Source organism: Pinus tabuliformis, chromosome 5_2 (assembly GCF_031772625.1).
Source record: "Pinus tabuliformis cultivar Carrire ecotype Pingquan chromosome 5_2, CPIR1, whole genome shotgun sequence".
NCBI classification, from domain to species: domain Eukaryota; kingdom Viridiplantae; phylum Streptophyta; class Pinopsida; order Pinales; family Pinaceae; genus Pinus; species Pinus tabuliformis.
The window spans coordinates 291,672,849-291,698,532 of NC_142306.1; the positions used below are offsets into that span (position 1 = coordinate 291,672,849).

Genomic DNA, 25,684 nt, shown 5'->3' on the forward strand with positions numbered 1-25,684 from the left:
TTAAAACAAACTGACAATATTAGCAACCTTCGGGAGAAACACACCATATATGTCATTATTACTTAAGTCTAGATATTCTAGTTTTGGAAGACTTCGGAGCTGTGAAGGTGGCTTCCGTGTCAATGCAATATTTCTCAAATTCATACTTTGCAAAAATGTTAGGTTTCTTATTGCTGGGGATATGATTTCCTGTAGAACTATATTGTAAACAAACACAGGTTTCTTGAATGTGTAAAGACTCTCCAAAATGGTAGATCCAACTTCAAGAATTCTTTCAAAAAGATCCCTTTGACCAATAGAGAACCCTCTCTGATATGCCCAGATAAACAATGGAAGCTCTTCCTTGTTAAAATATAGCAGGTTTTGTGTTGTTTTACATGCTAAATCTAGAAACCAGACCTGGCCTACTTGAGGTACTACTCTCTCAGCATAATCAAGTTTACCAAGGTCTACAGGAATCACCCGCATCACTGTTTGGGTCTCAACGTCAATAAAACCCATAGGGATGCCCCTAAACTTTGCTCAACCAGTAACCACTATGTTTTCCCATGCTTCTAATGTATTGGTGAAACAATCTTTATCAAAGAGGTCACCAAGCCACCTACCATTATCTTCTACACCACGAATAGTTGCACAAGGATCACTTGAATTCTCTGGAGCATATTCAACTAGTCTATATAAAGGATCTAGATGCTTCACAATAGGAAGATGTCCTCCTATATGGAGGAGTATAACTAAGCAACTTCAACTAGTCTATATAAAGGATCTAGATGCTTCACAATAGGAAGAGGTCCTCCTATGCATGGAGGAGTATACCTAAGCAACTTCAATATGGCTGAGACAACTTCTAAATAATCATATATAGTTAGATGAACAACACCATTTGTTACCATGATTTTTGGGCCTCCTAATTTCATATGGGACCTATGCACTTCCCCTCTAAGAAGCTTATTTAGATTTGAGTATCCAATGACTATTATAGGTGAATCAAGGAGCTGAATGGTGCACGTTACGAACCTTGCAAGGTATGCACCAATACCAATTGTTCTTCATGTTACATATGTCAATGTGATAGTTTCCTGATATGCCCTTGAATAAGCACTTTCAATTTCTCCACTACTTGATAAATTCCCTATACCTAGTCCATCTTCCTTACAAATGATGTCATCTATAATCCATTTGATTTCACCATATTCTAGCTTTAGCTCATGTGATATTACAGACAACCAATGAGATTATAGTCTTCTGGAACGAGATAAATATTTTGAAACCCACAGTGCAAGGACAACTCATCAAACCATCCAACTTTAAAGCAAGCTTTGACTTCTACTACCACTCCAATTCTTGCACCAAAGTTGGCATCCAAATATATCAAATGCAATTTCTTTTGAGAAGAAATATCAGTCACAGAAGGAAGAAAGGCATCTTCTCTTGTACCAAAAGAACCCACGTTATCTGTAACATCATTTTCCACCACTAAAATAGTTTGTCCACCAGGGAACTCAAAAGTGCTCATCTCCCTGCACCAAATTACCATCCCTACATTTTTTGCAATAGGTGCTCGCTCTACCATGACTAGTGGATTTTCCCAAGTACCCTACTTTTCAGAAAATATGAGCTCCTAAGCTTTGAATTTAACTTTATCTTTGCTTGTATCTCCATTTTGAAGGCCATAGTCCAAATGCGCCGCAACGATGTTTCAAAAACCTATAATAAAAAAACTTCATTGTATAACAAAAATTTATCTTGCATGGCATCACATAACAGCAGATAACAGAAGAAAAATTATAATGTATGCGTTGAAACATCTATAACAAGTGAATTCAAAAAAATTTATAGGAGATATCTAGAGAGAATTTCTTTCAACACGTTTGTGAAAATTTTGAATCTAACAATAGTACAAATGAGAGAAAATGTAGACATTGTAATGGGAGCAAAAGGGATCATCCTAGAACACAAAAAAGTTGGACTCTCTAGCAGAGAGAGGATAGGGTGTCTCATTGTGGGCATCTGGAATGATATTTTAGGTTGTACAATGTGTATAGAAGTGGTCTCCAAAATCATGGATCTTATATTCATTTATCAAATCAAATGTTGAAAGATAAGACATAATGAGGCATACAAACTGTTTACCAATGGAAAATCATAATAGTATGTTGTATTATTCCTCCTGGAAATAAGACACTTCCATTTAATAATGTTCAAGGGATTGGTATTGTCTTGCCACAGGAAACCCATCCAGAGGTCCAATCACAGACAATGGGGACTTATATACAACTTTTTTTCTGTTTGGATCCTGCACCTCTCAGTATATCTACAATTAAAAATGAAATTTTCAAATATGGACCATAATCATTCAAGACTTCAAACTAAAATTCCTAGTTAATACAAGATAATTACATTTTGTTATAACAACTAATTTATTGAAAGAATTGACTGATATATGGATTACAGCTGCATCAATTCCAAAATTCTTATTCTTATATTTTATTGTGATATGCAATTGTGGTCACTAATAACCACTATGACCTTTTCCATATATCACTATTGTAGGGAAGAAACATAGAGAACCATACTTGCACAACACAAGTATGCCCAGTAGGATTCGTATCTACAATACACCATGCTCTGTTTTCCACTCCCACTGAGTGTAGTCAAAACCTGATCTTCCATTTTCCAACTGCTAGGTTGTGCATATGAACACCAGACATATCATGCAACTGGTAAGCTAAATCATGTAAAATATCTTCCTTTCCATGGGTTATCTCTACTTTCCTACTGTACGTAGAATTTTCTTGTGAGAAAATTATATATATATATATATATATATGTAATTCCATGCATAAACCCCATCATTGACTGGATATGATTACCAGTGGTATGGAATAAGAAAAGCACATGTTGGCAGATTACCTGGAATTAATAATGAGATCACTTTATTTTTGTGCGTGCAATATGAAAAGGAACATGTTCACATGATCTGATTTTTCCATTGCATCATGGGCATGCAAATCTAATTCTTATAAAACTCCTATCAAATATTTCATGAAACTATTGGCAGTCATTGATGTAGTAAACTCTCCTTTTCCATCAACCGATTTAGGATACTTGACAAGCTTACAGAGAAAAATTCTACAGATAAATGGCTTTTCAATGACCATATACATCTGCCATTGTTGATGTTGTGAAGGTGGATACTACATTTCCTTGTATACTTTAAGTTTGTCCTGAAAATAAATATTTTTGTGATAGGATAAAATAGATGCGAAACATATAGAATCCATGAATGTAATAGAAAATCTTACTTTAAACATCACTAATGAAAAATGATGAGTGTAGTGCAAGTCACACCAGTTCAAGGAAATTGGACAGAGGTGGCTCCACATGGAGAAGTAAAGGTTCTTCTTCATAACATTGATTTACAGAGGACCAGTGAAAGCAATGTCGCATGGGTGCATGACCTTCATCCCTCTGTATAAGGCAACTTATCATACCAATGCCTGCAATTCGAAGGCTTGATCCTAGTTTTTCCTCCTTTAATGTTTTTGCCAATTTGTTAACTCTTTCTTGGGCATCATATTCATCACCACTGAAGTACACCAAAAAGGGAAGTTGTATTATAAATCAAAGAACAACTTAAATTTAGAAACAACATATACCAAGGTTATCATGTGGAATCAGATTAAACCTTTAAATTTTCCATCTACCAACTATCCATCAAAGGTAGTTGTAAATGACACATGCTCCTTCATGACCTATAATTTGCTAGGAAGATAACTTGAATAATGTGCTAGGAAGATAACTTGAGCTTATATCAAAATGTTTTATGTTTCCTTTCTACTCTTCACCCATTTAAAGTATGCATACAAACATAATGCGTCTCTTCTTTTTTAAAACGTGTCACACAAAATGACCTCATAAATATGGAAGTAACGGTATCTGTGCCATATAGATTTTAACATTGAAAATGTTCCTAATCTAATATTTACACTAAAGCCATCAAATGCAGTAGCTTCAGATAAAAGTGCAGGACTATCTCATGCCATATGTAAAGTGCCATTATAATTAAATTTAAGGTAAACTAGCTGAAAGGAACTAGGGATAGGGTCAAACATCTTAGTCACCAAAGCTTACCTATCTTGCAATAAACTCAGTGGATGGTACACTCCAGCTACAGCCAAATGAAGCATGTTCGCAAAATACCATGGGAGTAACAAGTCTCATTGAAACAACACCATCAGTAATATAAGATGATGCATGGGTTGTCTCCCTCAATGCCACACTTACTATTCTTGGAAGAAAATGAAGAGATTTAAATATTATCATAGCACCCAACTTTTTTTATCCATTGTTATTATCCTTTGCATTATCATATATAATAGTTAGTAATCTACTACTTGCAGTTCTTTCTTCTGAGAAATGTTGATAATGTAATAAGGCCATAGTGCTGCCACTGCATTCTAACTCTTCCCTTGACAAGATAGGGCTAAAAAAAGGAAAATTTACAACTGACAAAGATGATACAAGATGCTGAAAATGACTTAAGAGTCAAACTACATATCATGAATGAGAATATACAAGAGGTGGCTTGCAAAAGAGACCCAAAATATCTTATAGACTTATTCTTAAATGGTATAGTCTCTGCACATATGTTTCAACAACATGCCTTTGAAGTGTATGATCATTATGGTCAGAGAAAGAAACATTTACATTTACAACAACCAAAAGTGCATTAGCAGGTCGTCCATCCTCTCATCAGTAAATATTTTTCTTAGGGGCATATAAATTTACTCTCCTTCCTCAGTAAACAACTCCAGCTCTAAAAGACTCTAAGCAATGTTGGTACAAAGTTCACACAGTTTCGTTTGCTCTAGTATTTGGCCATATTTCAGTCCCAACTGTATCAAAGTCAAGGTTTAAGATCTAGTTAATTGGTGCCTTATCCAGAGGGTAAAAATTACTGTTTAGAAACCATATTATTTTAATGTTGTAGTCTCAGTTATAGTACAACCAAGCATGTTTCACTAGATGATCTGTGTTAAAAATAGTTGCTTCTTTCCACTTGTTTTCAGTATACACAATTTAGAAACAGGAATAAAACCAAAGTACACTCTCAAGAGAGAGTATGTAATGCATTTCCTCAGTAAAATTGAATTTGATATGATAAATAAATCTTTTAAATCAGGCAAAATGATTACTCTAGTTTTGATAAATAAGGTTATTCTTCTTATCAGGCCACTTTATTGAAAAAAATATATTTTGTAAAATCTAGGTATAAAGAGAAAAGGATTTCACTCTTGGAACTCTAAATTTGGGCTTATGCATCTAGGAATGACATTCATTATGAAATAATAGTATATAAAAAAAAAAAAACCAATTTTCTTTGCTTTGTGCAAAGAGTCCATGTGAAGCACATATTGCATAGTAAGTTGAAGATAGTAATCAAATTATGCAAGAAAAGTTATGATTAAAGTAATCATGAAATTGAATAGGAAATAACATAAAGTAATATTCTTCATATACAAGTACTTTGATCAAGAGTTTTCAAGAGTTATAGCACCAACAAAGGATGTTGAAGTAAAAGTAAATCTTGTGATGGTATGTTAGGGAAGAGCTTTAAAAAATTGCAAATAATAGACTGCATTGTGTATGGAAATAATTTAAACATCTATTTAAAAGAACATAAATTTAGAAACAAAATCATCAGAGAGAGGATAACACCTGTATCTCAAGAAATCACCATATATGAATTTTAAGCAAAAATAAATAAATCTTCAGCTAAAATACGCTTCATAATTCCAAGCCAATATAGAATTTAACTCTACCTAAACAAACTTAATTTAAGCCAACATCAAGGACCTGAACTCCACATACATATCTACAAAACATGATTGAGGTCAATGATTAAGAAAATTTTAAACATTCAAGTCTAATTCCACACCTCTCAGTAGTCTATATCACCAAGAGAAGAAACATGAATCACTTGCTCTCTCTAAGAAGCAATATTGGGGTAGGAGCAATATTCGGGTAGAAAAGAGCTTCCATTAGCCATAGAATCAATTTCTTTTTCCTCTTAATTCCTTGCAATTGAGAAAGGAACTAATATTTTTTACTTTCCAATTTTTCAAATTTAATGTTGGGCACATTAAATATGGTATTTTGACATTAAATATATAAAGTGTGGGATGATAATGATTCTATTATTTTTTAGTTGATTTTATATAATACATGATAAAGAAAGACAACAAAGAGAAAATATATAACTATTGAAATTAAATTATTAGTATATTTGGTGTACCTGATGACAAAACATCATGTCTGCCACCTTGAGAATATCTTTTTTTTGCTGAAGTCTAAGACCTTCAATCACATTAGCCTGACACAAAAACAAATATTCCACATAGACCTTCGATCAATAATGAAAGCTTAAAAATTCATTGCACTTACACCCTCTTTCTTAAATAATACAATTACCCAAAAAGATGAACTTAAATAAGATAAGTTAGTGGATTCAATAACTCGAATGTGATTTGTATCCTCAATGTTTCTTTCTTGTGGGAAGTTAATTTATATATATATATATATATATATATATATATATATATATATATATATATATATATATATATATATATATCAGTATAACATTTTGTAAGCTCTTTCGTATAATTACATTTCAGAGCTTAGCAACAAGACATATATGCTAGCTATTCTCACATGATAAAAAAAGGATCCTATTCCAAACATCAGTGCTCTGATTTATTTATACAAGAACTCTAATCTTTATTATTATAATATAAGAAGCACTCAAAATGGAAGAAATATACTTATCGATTATGCAAAATATTTGTGACAGGAGATCAAGGAAATTTTCACTAATGCATGAAACTGCAGTTGCATATGATATGAATTATATATTCAATAATTCATAAATCAAAGGACTTATATATACTGAAAAAAACCTTTGTATTTTGATTGAAAAGTTCTTCAACATGTACATTTTCCTCAAAGGCTGATTGAACAATGATACGAGCATGACTTTCCCGCCCTCCTTGATAAGACTGAGCAGAAGTTCAATAAGTCTTTCTTGTGAATCCCTGTCTTTTTCAGGACAAGAAGAAAAGAATCCTTGGCATGTGAAATACATCATAAAAGTAAATAAATGCATTTTTGTAATTGCAACCTATAAATTTAGGTCAACTACTAATACATATATTGTTACAATAAGAGGACTTGGAAAAAAAGACCTTTATAGACAACATCAAATTCATGTTCTTGACAAAATATTGTGGAAGAAAACATGATGTTGTCCAAATGCATGGCATTAAACACAACATGAACACACATAGAAGCCTTCCAAATACTACGCACCTCAAATGTTTCCCGTAAATATTTTTTCTCCAAGGATACTTCATACACTTTAAATTTAACATGCAACTGAGGAAACACCAAAAGAGTATAACCATATAAATGATTAAATAAAAATAAACTATTTTCCCAATCCTTTAACTTGCAACTCTTATGTCAAGGCAAAAACCTAGGATTTGAGATCTTTCAATATTCAAGTTATGAGAAAAGCCATGCACTCTTTCCAATGTAGTGAAGGAAGTTGAGGATCATCTAGAAAATTTAGCAAAGTTTGCATGACCTAACATACAAAAGGAAAATTTTAATTAACTTTCCTGATTTTGAAACAATAATAAATATAATTTATTAAACATAATTAATCCTTTTGGGGAGAGGGGGAATGATAACTTGCCTAATTCATTATTCAATAACTTTCAAGGTAAAAAGTCAACCTTCAATAATAAATATAATTTATTAAAAAGATTTAATCTTTTGAGGTGATAAATTTCCTAATTCATTATTCAACAATTTTCAAGGTAAAAAATGAACCTTCCAATTATCTGGTTAATGGCCTTTTTGTTTTGGAATATTATGTTGTGGCCACATAACTAGATAAATCATCCAATAATAATTATAAAATGAAACTGAGGACATCAAATTACTTTAATTCATATGCAAACATCACAATACATCCTTACCTCCTATACCTTCCTGATAAGCAAAACAAAAATATATGCTCCTCTAGAAAGAAGGTATTTTTCTATCGTAATGGCCATGTTCCTCGTAATTTTAAATTAACACAACTTCCTTACCTGACTCAGAATATGTTGTCTTTAGGTAGACAATCACTGACTAGGAAGTGCTTTAATCATCACAATTGAAAAATAGCTAATGACCTTTCCCGAGTTACATACACAAGTCACAAGGGAAATTATGCACATGTAATTGTAAGTGGGAATGGAGAGTAAATAATTAGCATCGAATGGAAAACTATGCACAAATTTACATATTGCAGAAATTGGCACTTTTATAAGAAGCTTGTTTCCAACATGAATATAGAGTCCAAACAACAAGATTTCTTTTAGAAAAAGCATTTTATATCATTAATAAACAATGAAAAAATTATCAGGAATGATACATCATTAAGCATAGTTGTGAGTAAAAAAACTACCATTCCCTAATATAAACAAGAAAAGCCAACATATCTTCCTTGCCCAGTCTCAAGATTCTACATCTTTCCTGAGAATGTTAATTTTGGTAGAAAATTGTGCTGCAAATCTGATCTAAAAACTGTGAAGTTGCCCAAATGAAAGGGATTAGGTACCACCTTAAGTGTGGCATGTTGGCTTTGAAAATAAAGAAAGCTGGGAAATCTTATGGCATTCCAAACACATCCCCAGCGTCAAATTATCCATCCTAGCATGGCCCTTTTGAAATGAACCAAATGACAAAGATTAACTTCATCACTAGAATTAACGTCTCATATTTGATTTGTCACGAGTAGAAATGAGACTGTAAGATTTCAAGTCGTTGGTAACAGATTATTGCTTAGATAAAGGGAAAGTAATGAGTATGTTGTATTTTATGGATCTGAAAGTGAATATCAATAGGTGTGTGAGAAAATTTTTTATAAGAGATAGATTGAGTACAAATCCAACCATGCATCCACTAGGGTTACATTCTTATTGTGGCCTGCCCCACTGAAATGGCATGTCAACAAAGTCATGAGGTTGGGTGTCCTGGGAAAATTTGATGGAATATATATCCCTTAGACCGGGTAGGCTAGTACCTATTTAGAAGAAATCTTTTTTTATGCAGTTTAACTTCCAACCTCAAGGTGTGCTTCTTGAAGCAACCTTTTCTAATGACATTATTAGAGAATTTCTCAGTCCCTTCACATTGGTATATGACTTGATTAAGGATTTTTCTCTGTCCCCCCACATTCAGACTCTGTTTCTAGTCTCATCACACCTTGAAATCCTTTCTACTTGTTATGATTTTATCCTGCACTTCTTTGGCACTTCTCTGTTAGCTTGGTACTTATCTCTTCTTCTAGAGTAGCAATAGGAGCTACTTTTGCACTCCAACTATTTATTAATACTAGATGTACCTTTGAGTCCCATTGACCTTATCATGGTTCTTCATTGCACATTAATAAAATTATCTTACCATGCCTATCTTGTCTTGTCTTTCTTATATTCTTATATATGTGTGTGTGTGTGTGTATGTATATATATACATATACATACATATATATACATATATACATACATATACACATATATATATATATATATATATATATATATATATATATATATATATATATATATATATATATATATATATATATATATATATATATATGTGTGTGTGTGTGTGTGTGTGAGCACTTGGAGTAAGTCAGTAAGTTGCTTGGATGGGAAAAGTGTGAGAAAGATGAAGAAATAGAGAGAAGAAAAAATACATTGTTTTCTTCCACTGTTCCTTTGGTGTTTAGTTATCTAGATGTAGTTAACAAATGGGTTACTTGCTTCATTGATATCATGTTCATAACTTGCAAGTACCATATGTGAAACATTTGTACTGGTTTCATATTGTGGATGAAATTTTCCAGCTACTGGAGTGGGAGGACAAGGGAGAGTAAAGCTTCCACAAAATAATTTTGCTTTCCAAACAACAAATATATCGTCCAAGTCAAGCCTTGATATGAGATCATCAGCCTATTGTGAATATAAATAAATTACTTTAAGTGATACAAAAATAGCACATTGAAAACATGCATGTTGATGAACTTTCAGAATCATGAATTAACAATAGCCAATACTTGATACGTACAATACATTCAAAGTTCATGAAAATTTACCAAAATAAGAATAAGATTTACAACCCTCATTTAACAAGAGAGCATAACTCGCTGGCGGGTACTAATTTTCTATTTTTAAGAAAGGTTCATAGGTGACCTTATCCTATTAAGACATGTTTTTGAGTTAATATGGCCACCATAGTTAACCACCAAATTTGAGGCCAATGGAATTCCCAACAATGTTGATAGCCATGGATGCGTCATATATCACCAGACATGGCCAGATGCAAGTTCAGGGAAAATTTAGAAGAATATATATATCCCTAAATTATGGCATATAAGCCAAAGAAAGGACCCCCTTCGTTAACAAAGGATCATTTACAAATTTTTTTTACTAAACATGGACACACACTCATATTTTTCTGTGACACAAAATATTTTTTTTAATTATTTGAAATTCACTCTAAAAATATGACATACATTTTATTTCTATAATTCCTAGAAGAATAATAGGTAGTTAAAATATGATATATGATGTCAAATGCAAGTCATTACTTGAATATTGTTTGCGCCAATAATATTTTGGAAATGCTCAATTCCCATTAGGTCCTCAATCACTAATTCAACCTAGAGAATAAAATTTCCTTCAACATTAAACAAACAAGAAACTAATTTTGAAGGTTGTTGTGTTATGAGTAGAGGTAGTGCCATAGAGAAACAATTTGCATTACATAAAGGTAAGAGTGGGACTTCTTTTTGAAGAGCACATGGTTCCATTCCAACCAAATGTCTTGTGCTATGATCAAAGGGAGAGTTTTTATTTTTTTTTAATTGCTTAGCTTGAATATAATTTTTTTTAAATAATCTTCCACTATATCTCCTTTCCAACTGCAAGTTGGCCCATCTCAAGATTCTATTTCCTTTTATACTACCAATGTGAATCGATAATGTATAAACAGGTGGTCAACGGAGACCAAGTTTTCCTAGAAACGAGGGCATCTGCTTGGTCCATTGAAACATATTTTCTAAAGAATTACCCATATAAGAACTTTGTTTTTTAGGACGCTCCACATGAAAATATTGGAATTTGGAGGGAATTTAAATTTCCATAGTTTTTCCCACACCAAGGGTTTTCGAAGGTCCTAGAGAATTGTGCCTAGTGATATCTTGTTTTTGGAGACTAATCACCCAAAGGATTGGGAGACCAAATTAAAAGATCCTCATTCTTAAATATTTCTACTAGGGATTGCACCAATTTGTCTATATAATTCCTCCAAACATCCACCCAATTTCCTTCAAGGTGTAGCTCTTTTTCTTATCTCCATCTTTGGAGTCCATCGACCATATTTCTTGCTGAGATTTAATTTAGTGCACATGGTGTATAACATATTTGCAATAAAATTTTAATTATTGATCTAGATCTTATTATAGTTTATCATATTGCAATTTTATAGAAAATATTTGTTTTTGATAACAGTTAAATGTAATTCCTCCAATCATCCACCGAGTTTTCATCAAGGGGTATCTCTTCTTCTTATGTCCAGCCTTGGACTCCATCGACAAGATTTCTGACCTAGATTTAATTTAATGCACATGATATATAACATATTTGTAACTAATTTTTAATTATTGATCTAGATGTTGTTATAGTTTATCATATTTCCATTTGCCTAAAAATGTTTGTTTTTGTTTGTTTTGGAGCCAAACTTACCTCTAAGAGAGTAGTAAGTTGTGAGAACGACATGCATAATAGACAAAACCCCTCGAAACTGTGAATTACTCCAATGCTGTAAGCCCCTTATCCCTTGGCCAACCTCTTTGATGCCCTTTGCTAGAAGTTAGGTCAAGCCCTTCAAAGCATCCCGCACCATAGTTTCATGAATTCTTTGTGACATATCTGCCAATCCATCGTTTTAGTGCAAAATCTCCACCAAATTTATGACGACATGGCTACTAGAGTCCATTACTGAACTCACAGGACAATTGTGAAAGAACACCCCCAAAAACTCAAAATCCCAGCATATTCAATCCAATTTTAGTTAAAAAACCAAAGATAGAGAAAATGGCTCGAAATCCCCCAGAAAGCTTGTGAACCAGTGTGGAATTTTCATTGCATATATTTACATTGACATGTAAAATGTCCCCCTCTCTCTGTTTGGTTTCTTTCTAACTTGGTGTTGGTTTCCAATAATTTAATTGTATGGAAATGAGAGAAAAAGGCATTTTAAAATGTTGTATCACAATTCCTCTTCATAAGTTAATGAGATTTATTTTAATTGTCATTTTCCGTAAAGAATTTTTAGAGGAAATTGATTTTCTAGTGCATCGAAGTTTCAACAAGGATCGGTGATGGTGAAAATTTTGATATGAAAAACCTAGGTGCTGGGAGAAAATGGTAAGCAATTCAATGTATATAATAGATATTTTAAATAGAATTTTAAATTTTAGAAACTTGGTTTAAGGATAAATATTAATAAGATTCACATGTATCTCTTTTCTTGATATTTGAATAATGAGATAGTAAGATAAGAGATTTCATATAGTGTTAGAGTTGTATGTGGGGTACATAATATTATTTTTTCTAACTAAGCAAGTATTTCAATATAAATAACAACATGTCACCATGACGGGAAATTTCAACTAGTTATACTGATTTCATTGAGTGTTTGGCTAGATATGTGTTAGAAAGTATTCAGTTCAAATCCCAATATGTTTGCTGTATTATTTTATATCAATGAGTTTACTAGAGATGTCATCCATGACCGTGTGGAAGCATCCTTTAGGTTTCCTACCTAGTTTCTCCTTGAAAAAAGAAAAAAGAAAAGGACAACATGTTTTTAGTATTAATAATAAACCAAGATCTTAACATGTGGGGATCTCTAAATAAGAAATAATATCTACCAAAAATCTCATAATAGGTTGAATAAGAGACAATAAAATTTCATTCAATTTCAAGGTTCTTATTCAATATCTTTCTTTAATTAGTCATAAGTTATTGAAGATTAATCTTCATTCTTAATTTTAAACAACCAACCCTAGATTGCACACAATGAAACTAAATTTTGTGAGAGTTTCTCAAGATAATTTAGGGATTGTTGTCATCAGATTGAACTTGGGGGCACTAATTTTGTGGAAAAGGAAGACCATTACTATAAATGCCAAGTGACAGAGGCCCTTTAGTATATTAAACACTCTAATAATATTAATACAGATAGACGGTTGCAGGTAAGGGTTGCTTTGATTCCGTTAATCCACTAACAAAGAGATCAAATATAGTAAAGCCAACATGCAAAAGAACTAGGATATCAAGGATTTTTGTTCCTAGACTAAATTAGTCATTCACGTTAGGCATTTTTAATTATAATACTTATTATATAGTCATATATTTTAACCCGAGACTAAATTAATCATTTATGTTAGTCATTTTTAGTTGTGTCACTTAAGATTTCTCATTTTTGGTAGTATTTCACTTGGAAAAGCTATGGTGACTAACGTTTTTAGTCACCTAGTCACTAATTTCCCATTTTATACTAGTGAAATTAGAACTAAAAGTGCAATTATGGTATAGTACGGTTGTGACTAGAAACAACATTTAAGTAGTATGTTAATCAACATTATAATTTCTGGAGGCCTTGTATCCTCCTCATCTTTTGTAAACTCTAGATCAACTATATTTTTTGCTAGCACTTATACCTCACTGTCCAATCTTGTAAAACTATGTATGATTTCTTGTTGAGCTTTTGATTGCTCATGAAAAATTTTTCTATCATAATTTTATGTTTCCAACATATACCTATACTCTCCATATATACTCTTTGATGGTTTCTGGTGATCCTTCTATTATGGATATAACTCTTTACTTCTTATTTCTTTTTTATAGTTGAAATGAATTATTTTTCAACTCTAGCTTCCCTCTCAACATCCTATATTTCTCTTACAATAGCTAAAGGGGTGTTCCTTATAATAGTAGCCACATAGATCTTAGCTACCTATTATGACCTTAGAATCATGGGAAGCCTAAAGCTCCTATTCCCACAATTTCTAATAGATCCCCCCTCTCAACATGAGTACCCTTTGGTAAAGGAAAAACGATCAAGGAGCTAAGATGTTGAGCATATGAATAAATATCTAATATATTCCCAGGAAGTAGTTGAAGCCAAATGATACATAGAAGAAAAAAATCCCTATATCCGTAGTAAAAGACACTTGTAGCCGAACTATAAGTAGAAGAAAACACTAGAGGATGATGAAGAAGATTAAACCTTCCCGAATGGGAATATAGAAAAGAACTTAAAACATAATATGAGATAAACCCATTAATCACCACCCAAATAAGTAACATGAATATCTTGTAGAGAGAATGAACAACTAAAAAATAATAGAGGGAAACTAAAATGCGAATACTTGAATATGAGTTCAGAGAGAAATATTCCCAAGTATATATAGTATGTAAGTGAACACACCAAACAATGCCAAAATAAGTTGAAGTTATGTGAGTTCACTCTTGGAGTTAGGAAGGATTTTTTTCATTCTTTTTAAATAAGATACGCCCTCCACAATTTAGGTTCCACCTCCTAACTCAAGCACCCTATTAAGAATAATAACATAGAACACACATTTCATTAAAATTAGAAAAATAATATAACAAGAACATCAATAGAATTGATGTTTTTGGTCATTTTGAAATTATAGATGAACTGTTTAATTCAAAATTTAATGAAATGTGTATTAGGACACTAACCCAAACATACGGCCAAGGACTATAAATTATGGCAGGATTACCTCCAACCAGGAAGAAAATTATATAGTAGACATATAAAAGCCACTAGAAATGTAAAATATAGGATATTTGAATAGACAAAGTGCAATAATGCCAAATAAAGGTCAATTTCCATACCTGTTTCCCTCATAAAATGCCCATCATTCAAACTTTTATCCCTTTTCCAACCATGAAGACACTATACTTAAATCTCCCTTGAGTTGAATGATGATATTTGGTGTGAGGGATCACTGAACATGAGCACCACATAAACACCCAAACTATTAAAGATATATTCATGCCTACATGTCCACAATCTTTATATAATTTCTAGGTGGGAGGATCCTCGATCCCCCACAACTAAAATTTTTAATGACTAATCCACGAACCATTAATTAGAAACCTCAATTGGTGGGATTGGGGTAAAATATGTTTGGAATATCTCCAAGAAATGTTTTTTAAGTGGACTCTGAGTTGTTTATATGTATAGATATTCTATTGGGAATTTTCATAAACTCCTCCTACATTCGCTAGTCTAGGAGTGAGATTATTTCTCAATATTTGTGCATTAGAAAGAGTGGAAGACATTATTTGTAGAAGGAAGGAATGAAGTATTTCCAATGCCTCCTCTAGTGTAAAGTTATTTCGAACTCTGTAAGAGGAAATCTGTGTCGTAGTATTTTATCATGTTGAAGAGTAACCATAAGTATGATTTTATGATGAGGTTCCTCTACCGATTCCTAATTTCTACCTACTAGTTATACTCCAAGGAAAATAATTTTGCATAACTATTACTTTCTATATCAATCAAATATGCAAAATTAATGATGATAATTCCCATGTCATCTATAAAGACACCCATATCTAGTAGTGCATATACTTTCTTTAGAGGATCCATTGAAGGTCAATTTAAATAAAACATATGAATGAGGAATCCATTTGGTTTGACATCTATAATTTTGGAGAGAGATAAAAAATAAAGGATTTTTCATGGAGGGGGAGATGTTAGAGGAATGATTTTTTAGATTCAAGAGGATTGAAAATATAATATTAATGGGAACACTTGTTAACTATTTTTTTTTTTTATTACCCTTGATTAACTTTCCCCAAACTATTTCTTTAGTTACCAAAATGTTCTTAAAGGTATGTCTATTTTTTTCCTTTCATGTATTGCAAAAAATAAATCTCAGAAGTATCTACTAAGATCTGTTGATAATGGAGTGAGAGAAAGAATATATTATCTAATATATTAAGAAATGAATAATAATTGAACTAGATTTGTCTAGTTACCAAAAATTCACACCCCTTTTTCCCAGAAAAGAGGAGAATGTGTTATAAATATGATTTCTTTGATGGAAAAGGAAGAGATTAATGCCAAAAGGATTGGCAAAGCACGATGCAAGTGTTTTGAGTGCAAGATGAGCAAAGATGGAGAAAATGGTTTGAAGGCATTTCCTAAGTAGGATATCATCTAAAACATTAGTGGAACCCAAGTAGATGGATAAAGCTTTGAAAGAGATTTCCAATCCTATGTGGAAGTCCAAAAATGGCCTCCTAGATCAAAGGCTAGATCCAATCAAAGCTAGGGACCCCAAAGTCAAAATTTGCAGATCTAAGTGATTAGAGAGCTTTTTGGAGTATGTGTTAGTTTGGCAGAGTTTTGAAACCCAACAACAAGATTGGTAGAGCATCTATCCAAAGGATCGAGTTGACATGGAGTAGACAACAAATCAGTGGAAGGCAATGTTATTGGTTATAGGTGGATCCCCCATAATAGTTGGGCCCGACGAATGTAGCCCAACAATTATACCCTAGAATAACCTTAAGGAGAACTTAAGGAAATGAACGGGATGCCGTGGGTTGGGTGGAACTGGCAATACAGCATAAGGACTAATGGAATTACATCTAGTCCATCATGGTAGCGAGACATTAGGGGAATTTTGAGGTGTAAAATGGGCCTCTTAAGAAAAATGTACAACGAAAATAAACTTTATAAGAACCAATAGGATTCAAGATGATGATATCAACCATGGGCGATGATTCACCATTTTTGGAGTAAAAAAGTAAAAAGAATAAAAAATAATAAAATAATAAAACTACTTTTTCAACTCATACTTGCAACTTATCTCCCTAAGGTTTTAATCAAATTTTTAGTGGGATTACTCATTGGATGAAAAATTTAATTCCTCATCCAAAGAGTACCCATGTTGCATACTTTCGATGGACTGTGCTACATCAAAAATGAGAAATACATGAAAAACCTGATTACAATCACCTTTTTCATGTATTACTCATTTTTCATGCAATAGGGTCAATCAAAAGTATCCAACATGGGTACTTCGTGGATGAGGAATCAATTTCTTCATCCAACGAGTTTTTCTACTCGAAATTTGAGTAAACCAGTAAGGAGATAAGTTGAAAATACGAGTTGAAAAAATAGTTTTTTCTTTTTACCCTATAAAATTTTATTATGTAATCTAATATTATTTTATTATTTCCATTACTATTTTATAATTTCCTTAGGAGGCCCATTTCAGACCTCAAAACTCCCCTAATGGCATCAGAGGCAAGTGCATTGATTGGTGGAGTTTTCTGAGCAGGAGGCCCCCACTTGATTGTTAAATCGAGTACATGTTCTGAGGGGATCGGGCAGAACAAGTCCCCATCAAAAAGTCAATGCAAGTGTGAGGGGTCGATCACTTTCGAAAGTTCACATGCAGGGGGTTCGCGTAATGGGCAAATTTCCCAAACCGTCGATCACTATATTGCCGACTGTGGTTGATTGCACTACCCCCTTCTCAAAACCACACACATTGTGAAGGGGGGCACACAAAAAAAGAGTGGTTTCATGACAATGGAATAGGTAGCGTGAAATGGTGAAGTGAGAGAGATAAAACAATGTTAAAAAGTGATAGGACCCTTAGAAATTTTTACAAAAGAAAATCAGGAGAAATAAGGTCTTAGAAATCCCTTTCTCTCTCCTTTGACAGTAGACAAGCGACGCAATATGATTGGCTCACATGGATGACGTAGATGCACAAGTGAATAATGACATCAACAGTGACATAGCCCAATTGGAAGTGGACATGTGGTAGGTGTTTTTGTCCTTTTTGGGTGGTCAAGTGGTCCATTTCCCAGTGACACGTTTGCCACTAACAGAGCGCCATGTGGCGGAGGTGATGTAAGCATGACATTGTCCCATAGGCCAAGCCCCAAAAGACTTTGCAAGGTGTAATAAAGGACTTGTGGGATGCGTAGGCATTGGAATAGTGTGTCCCTTGTCAGAGACAAAATTCCTGTCAAGACTATGATTGACCCATGGAGGCAATTGACAGAACACATCAGAACAACTCATCCCTGCATAACCTAGGTGGTAATAAAAAGGTGCACAAAGGAAAAAAATGGGATGAGAGAGCTTAGACACATTGGTAGTATATATAGACAAACAAGGACTAATGATAAGTGTGAAGGAGACCCCACAGGAAACACAATCCCGTGAGTGCCATCTTGGATGAGTTTAAGGGTGAAAAAAATAAAATATTAGGATAAAGGTGTTGAGAACCAAGCAACAACACTTAGTACCATGCAACAAAGATACTAAGGGTATGGATTCGGTTGCAAATGAAATTAATCCCTTGGGGCTTAAAGGAGTAATAAGCCCACAAAGTCATTTTAACAATGTTTATAATGGAAAGCCTTTGGGCTTTGTGATGAATGAGTCAACAACTTTGAGTTTGGAAGTTATGTCATACATAACAGTGAATGGTAAATAGCTAAAAATAGGCAATAAAGGGCTTAAAGGGTATATTTTTCGGAATATCTATTATTGGAGGTAATTGTGGAATTTTTTCTCTATAATATTGTAAAGTTTGAAACGGGAACTGATATTGTTATCCGTTTTGTAGAGATAGCAAAAAAGTGACCCAATTTTGAAAAGGGGTGATGCGGAACACATATGTGTTTTTTAGAGCATAGTTTTTTACACTTTAAATTTTTTTATATACATTACGTTTTAGAATGGTAGTGATTTTCATGCTGATTTTAAAAAGCGGTAATTTTGCATCGGGCCATTTTTTTAAAAGACCTATTTTTTGAATTTAAATTTTCTAATGTATGAAATGTAAATAATTATTTTCTAAATTTAATAATTTTTTAAGTGGTCTTCTTCTTCATATTTTCTTGTTTTATTATTTTTTTGGTGTGAGGTTTTTATTGTTTTGCATATTTAAAGAAGAAGGTCGATATTTTGAATTTTAGATATTCTACATATTTATACATTGCTAATTAATATTTCAATCCAAATAAAATAATTGTCTCTAAAAACCAATAATTTTTAACAATTGACAAAAAAATAACCATTTTTAAAATAAATATAACTAAAAAACTACATGTTTTGATAATTTTTTGTAATTCTTTTCTAGAGATGACATGTCAAAATCAAATTTTTATAGGAAAATTTTAACTAAAAATGGTTAAATAATAATTTTTTTTATGAATTTCATGTAAAAAATAATCATTGTTTTTTCAGAAAATAATGATTAACATAAAAATGAATACAAAAATCACATAATACAAATATTGAACACATAACAACCTTAATTGAGTGCTTATTCTTCTCATAAAATGTCAAAGTCAAAACATTACAAGTATAACTAATTAATAGTTTCCAAAAATGAGCTTGATTTCCAAGCATAACTTAAATTTAATCAACAATGTCATGTAATCCAAACTCTTCATCCTCTAGAGTTTCATCATTGTCTTCTTCCACAATATTTTCTGCTTCATTTTGCTCATTTTCCTCCTATAATGGATCTTTGATGTCTGCGAATCTCCCAATGCATGCCTTTCCAATCATTCCATGTAATGGTGGTTGGGGTTCCTTTGCCTTTTTCGCCACACGTGATTAACTAAAGTCCCCTTTCTTCAACCCAATTTCTTTCATTGCATCTGGAAGAAATTGAAGAGCATTAATTCTTTGCTAAATAAAATTGCACTATATTGGATCTTTTTCAATGACAATGCAATTTCTTCCTTTTTGAAGGCAACATGCTAGTGTTGTACCTAATTATCAAGCACAAAATAAATAATGAAGTAAATTAGTACAATGACATATAAATTAATAAATAACTTATTGAAATAAAATTCCATATAATAAAAGTTACTTGAGCCAGAAAATAAATTGAAAATCCAATATCCTTCATTTGACTGCCGCAAAGACATGGCTAAATCAAGATCCTAAATAACATTGGATTACATTGTTTAAGTGCTCAAACGTCTCAATTGAGCGCTTTAAAAGGGCTCAATCGAGCAATCATTTTTTCCACCCAAACGTGCCATCTCTTGCCAAAAAGTGTAACACAGCACCATGCTTTCACCGTTATAGATTATGAATTTCTAACAATCTATATCCTAATTATTATTATTATCAAATTTTAAGGTCATAGCCAAGCCAAACACCAAACTGGTGTATGAGACCCCCTTGTTTGTGGGACAAGAGACCCACCTCCATGCAACGATTTGATTATTATGTCTATGAAGGCATACTTACTCTAACCCCTTCTGGTTTTCGAAGGTGTGACCTCTTAGGAGGAAACACATGCTCTTAGCCATTAGGCCTATCCATGCTCTGAGAAAGTGGATTTGATTAGCTAAAGATAGTAATCTAGGAACTCACAATTATAACTCACGATCACAATATATAACACACATGTAACACACCTGTAAGATTACAAATTATGATAATATGTTTGAGAATACAAGCATAACTATTTCCTTTTATGCATCTCCAATGGGAATGTAATTATGAACTAGAACATTCATGCATGTTTTTTTTTCCATTAAGACGTTCATGCCAGTTGGTAAATTGTGGGCAACAAAAAAGTTGGATAAAGGACTTTGGTTAACTATTATGTAGTCAAAGAAATCATTTTTGGTTAAATCATGATCATTCATTATTTAAAATATAATCTTTAACTATATATAGATTCAACACTTAAAAAAATCCTTAAAACTTTTAAACTAAAAATTTTAAACCTTTTAACTAAAAATTCACAATTGAAATTTATGATTTTAACAAATTCCTACCAGCTTATAAATTAATTCAACCGACAAAGTATACTTTAAAAACTTTAAACCATATAACACTAACACAACACATGAGATAACATGGATACAAGTTGCCCCAGTGATGTGACCAGCGGTGTGTACTATATAACTGTCACGTGGAAGTTACAAACTTATAAACCATAAAGCCAAATAATTTGGCTATATAACTAGGATTTTTGTTTGTAAATTTTGTTTTTGTGTGTTCTTTTTTAATTAACCCCAAGAAAATAAAGATAAATACTAAAAAGGTAAAGAAGACTAGGGAAAAAAAGTGTAGCTTTTAAAAGGGTAAGATTTTTTTTACTTTAAGTAGGTTAGATCACTTTGAGAAGCAAATTTTGTCCAAAAAAAAAGAATACAATTACTTTTTGGAAACAGAAAAAGAGAATATGGTAGATCAAAACAGTTACAATTAAAAGAAAGGATAGAAATTGATTACCTCAATTTGACTTGGATTACAATGAAGGAGTTGGCTACATATTTATAATATCTTTTTGGAAAAGGCTAGTTGGCCATTAGGATGTGTTTTCATGTAAATGTAAAACCAAAAACTAAATTGTTTTTTAGTCATTTAATTATTTATAAGTGGAGTTGGTTAAACATAAATGTTTTTATCCATAAATTGAGTCAGTTATTAGTAAGTGAGAAATTTTCTGCGAAGAATGTAAGAAGTCTGTAAGAAGTGGACACATGGGGTGATTTTGAGAATCGCCCTAGCACCGCCACCTTGCAAAAACATAAGTTATGTGATTTGATGTTGTGAGATTAATCACTGTAATCACATAACTTGCATGCTTTTGTGGGGTGCGGGGCGAGGGTGATTCTCGGAATCACCCCATGGGCCCACTTCATACACTCTCCAGAATATTTTAATGCAAACTTCTTACACGTAGAGAATTTCTCACTTACTGATAACTAACTCCATTTATGGATAACAACATTTATGCTTAACCAACTCCACTTATAAATAATTAAATGACTAAAAAACAATTTATTTTTTGGTTTTACATTTATATGAAAACACATCCTAATGCCCAACAGTTGAAAAACATATAAAGAGATGCAATGCATAAATATATAAAAGAACAAAGCAAACAACATGGGACATTTGTTTCATATTATTATTATGAAAATTCCCCCCCCAAAAAAAAAACCAATTAAATTTGTGAGATTAAAATAAATAACAATTTACTTGATTTGAAATTTTCCAACATTTACTTTTAACAGGAAAGATATATATATATATTATTTTTAAAAAGTAAAATAAATGATAAGATTTTTTTAAAGGGTAAGATTTTTTTTACTTTCTAAATATAACATATATATTGGAAAATTTGAAATCAAGAAAATCGTTATTTATTTTAATTTCACTAATTTAATTGGTTTTCAATTTTTTTTTGGAATTTGCATAATAATAATATGAAAGAAATGTCCCATGTTGTTTGCTTTGTCCTTTTATATGTTTACGCATTGCATCTCTTCATATGTTTTTCCAAAGACTATAAAGTGCAAAAGTACATCTAATATATATATATATATATATAATGTTTTAATAAATAAAATTGTTGAGCATTAGGATGTGTTTTCAGGTAAATGTAGAACCAAAAAATAAATTGTTTTTTAGTCATTTAATTATTTATAAGTGGAGTTGGTTAAACATATATGTTGTTATCCATAAATGGAGTCAGTTATTAGTAAGTGAGAAATTTTCTGCGTAGAATGTAAGAAGTTTGTAAGAAGTGGGCACATGGGGCAATTCTGAGAATAGCCCTAGCCCCGCCACCCCCCAAAAACATGCAAGTTATGTGATTTGATGTTGCAAGATGTGATGACCCCGGGAAATGTAAATATTGGAATTTTATTGTAGTAAAAGATAGAATTGAAAGACTGTTTTTTTTTTTTAACTCTAATCATATTATTTTATTGTGAGTTAAATATATATTGAAAAGAAATATATACTTCTTGAAATGCTGGCAACCTTTGAAAGGAAGATTTGAAGAGGAAATCAGTTATGAAAACGGCATGAAACTACCCTCCCTAACTGTAGAGACCTCCAAGGGAAAAGGGGGGTTAGAGACAAAAATTCTGTGCTGTAGTGATAGACAGGAAAAAAAAAAAAAAAACTGGTTAAGTCTTGTCAGGACCAGATAACCAGGCACAAGTTGCATGTATCTTGTTGAGGGCTATAGGACTGTAAGATAGCTCGGGTGGAGATTCCAATCTTGGTGATGGATCTCGTGGTTGGGTGGACAAGAGCAAACATGGATTACAGGTGAACTTCTGAAGCATATATACAAATCTGGCGAACCAGGTATGTAACAGTTTTTGAAGAAAATTAGTTCAACAGTGATTGTAGATAATATTGTTAGCTAAAATCACAGTAGTTTGGCGGTGAAGACCAATTAAATTATAAATCTTATATCAATATTATGTTGTTGTAATATATCTGGTTCAGGCAAACATTACCGATTTATTATTAGATAACTGTTAAAGGGAGAACCTGATGTTGACATGCTATTGGTAGCTTCAAAAAAAATTATAAACAATAAGTCGGAGATCAAAAGTACTGTGTAGGTTTTCCGAACAGTTAATGCATAAATAGAATGACTAAGTTATCTTTAAATAACTTGAGTCTATCCATTATTAAAAGGAATGAATGTAACAGGCCTCGAACTATTATAGACTGCCAGCTGGGGTTATCAAAGCTGAAGTATGAAAACCCACTGGACAAATCATCTTAACGTTACGGTGTGAACATAGTTTAGTGTCTAGAAACTATATGAGACTATGACAACACAAGACAGTATGCTTAAAACTATAAAACAATTACATATGACTAAAAAATACCGACATAGGTAATTATTACAAGAACGAATAACTTTAGGAGAGGGTCCAAGAGGAATATGAACCAGAACCAGATTCTATAGTATTCCATTCAATGGAAAACGAAAATGCAGCCGCATAAATCACCATAGCCGTGGTCGTGGATACGACAGCGGGAGTATATACACAAACACACACACACATATATATATATGTGTGTGTGTGTGTGTGTGTGTGTGTGTGTGTGTGTGTGTGTATTCAAACCAATTAAACACATATACTCAGTAACGACCATAATATTCTCATTACAAGTAAATTCATGTCAACAGTAAGAACCCATATGCTGGAAAAGAACAGAATTTCGTATCAGTTAAAAAGGAGCATTTAAACAAATCCGAGCAGCAAGGAAATAATAAATTTCCTACTCTTCTTAAGGACAATGGCAAACTACTGTAGCATGAAACCGTGAGATTATATACAAACATCAGGGACAAGATTAAACGTTTAACCGATTCAGAGTGGCAAGTCCATTGAATATCGGGTCAAGCACTCTGAAACACAAATGGCTTGCTATTAAACCCATCCGAGAAAAACCAGAATTAAGAAAACATTTACAGAGCAAGCGTCTATTCTAAGAAACGACGAAACTAGAAGTGTAAACGAAGTATATTCATAAAAAATGTAAATAAAACACCCTTTGAACAGAGTGGTCCATATTCTGCGGCCATTTCAACAGTAGCCCTTATCATTTATACATAAACAATTACATCTGGTTGACTAATCATAGAAAACAAGTTTGCCTTCAAAATAATTCCACTGTTGTAAAAGGCTAAGGCATATCCCGCGCAAGGGAATCGACTATTCCTCACAACCCAACAAGGTAAGCCGGGAACACGAAACCTGGGAATATGAAAACATATGCAAAACCATGAGGATCCTTACTGGGAATCCTCGATCAGATTATAGAAATCTGGAAGCCAGTAAACAAAAACCAAGCATGTATGAATCACAACCAACGCAGGCACAATAAGGGAAACCCCAGTCATCGCATCAGGAACCTATGGCCGATTTGCATACCTGGCACGCGGCGGAGGAGGTCGGAACGCTGAAGGCCCGTCAACCCGCAAGCAGAAAGGTTGCATCGCCATAATCCTTACCTTCATACACCCAAATGACAAGAGAAAAACTGTTAAAAACGCATGCAGAACTAGCAGTGAAACCCGTAAGGAAAAAATAACATATGGCGAAACTATGCGCTAATTTCCAAAAAAAAAAAACATTACCTGCATGGTAACTCTGGGAAATTGAGCATGAAACCTCTGAGTTGCAGATGAAGCCCTGGAGGAGGCGAAAAATGAAACAAGTCCAATGAGCGAAGAGACAAGCAGAATCCGGAAGCTATTCCAGAACCAAATGAGCCACGAGGGAAACTACGAGTGTTTATGAAGAGTTCTAAAACCCTCAGACGAATCTCCGCCCTCGGATCTAAGTCGATAGATCTACACCGTAGAAAAGGAGTGGGAACCAAAGGCGTGAGGGTCGAGGGTACGAAAAACGGCGTGTTCACATGGCCAAGCAGGTGAGCCAGGACACCTGTGCTGGGGGCATTAAACAGCTGCCCATGAAATTTAATAGCAACCAACAACTCATCACTGGAAATGTTACTCCGGTCGCAAACGATGCATACATTCCGGTTGCCAAATAAATACACATGTAAACCATGCAAACGAGCCAAACCATGAATCAAATAATTATATAGTTTGAGATGGAAATGAAATATATCCAAGTTGTTATCAATTCCGAACGGCTATATGTAGTGACATACTATGTGCGACAACTAGTTA

At 32.9% G+C, this 25,684-nt stretch overlaps 1 pseudogene; it reads right to left on the minus strand.

Annotated features, from left to right (window-relative positions):
• On the minus strand, positions 1-25,529 carry LOC149158697 (acetyl-CoA carboxylase 1-like; annotated as a pseudogene).
• Positions 25,530-25,684: the final 155 nt, after the last annotated feature.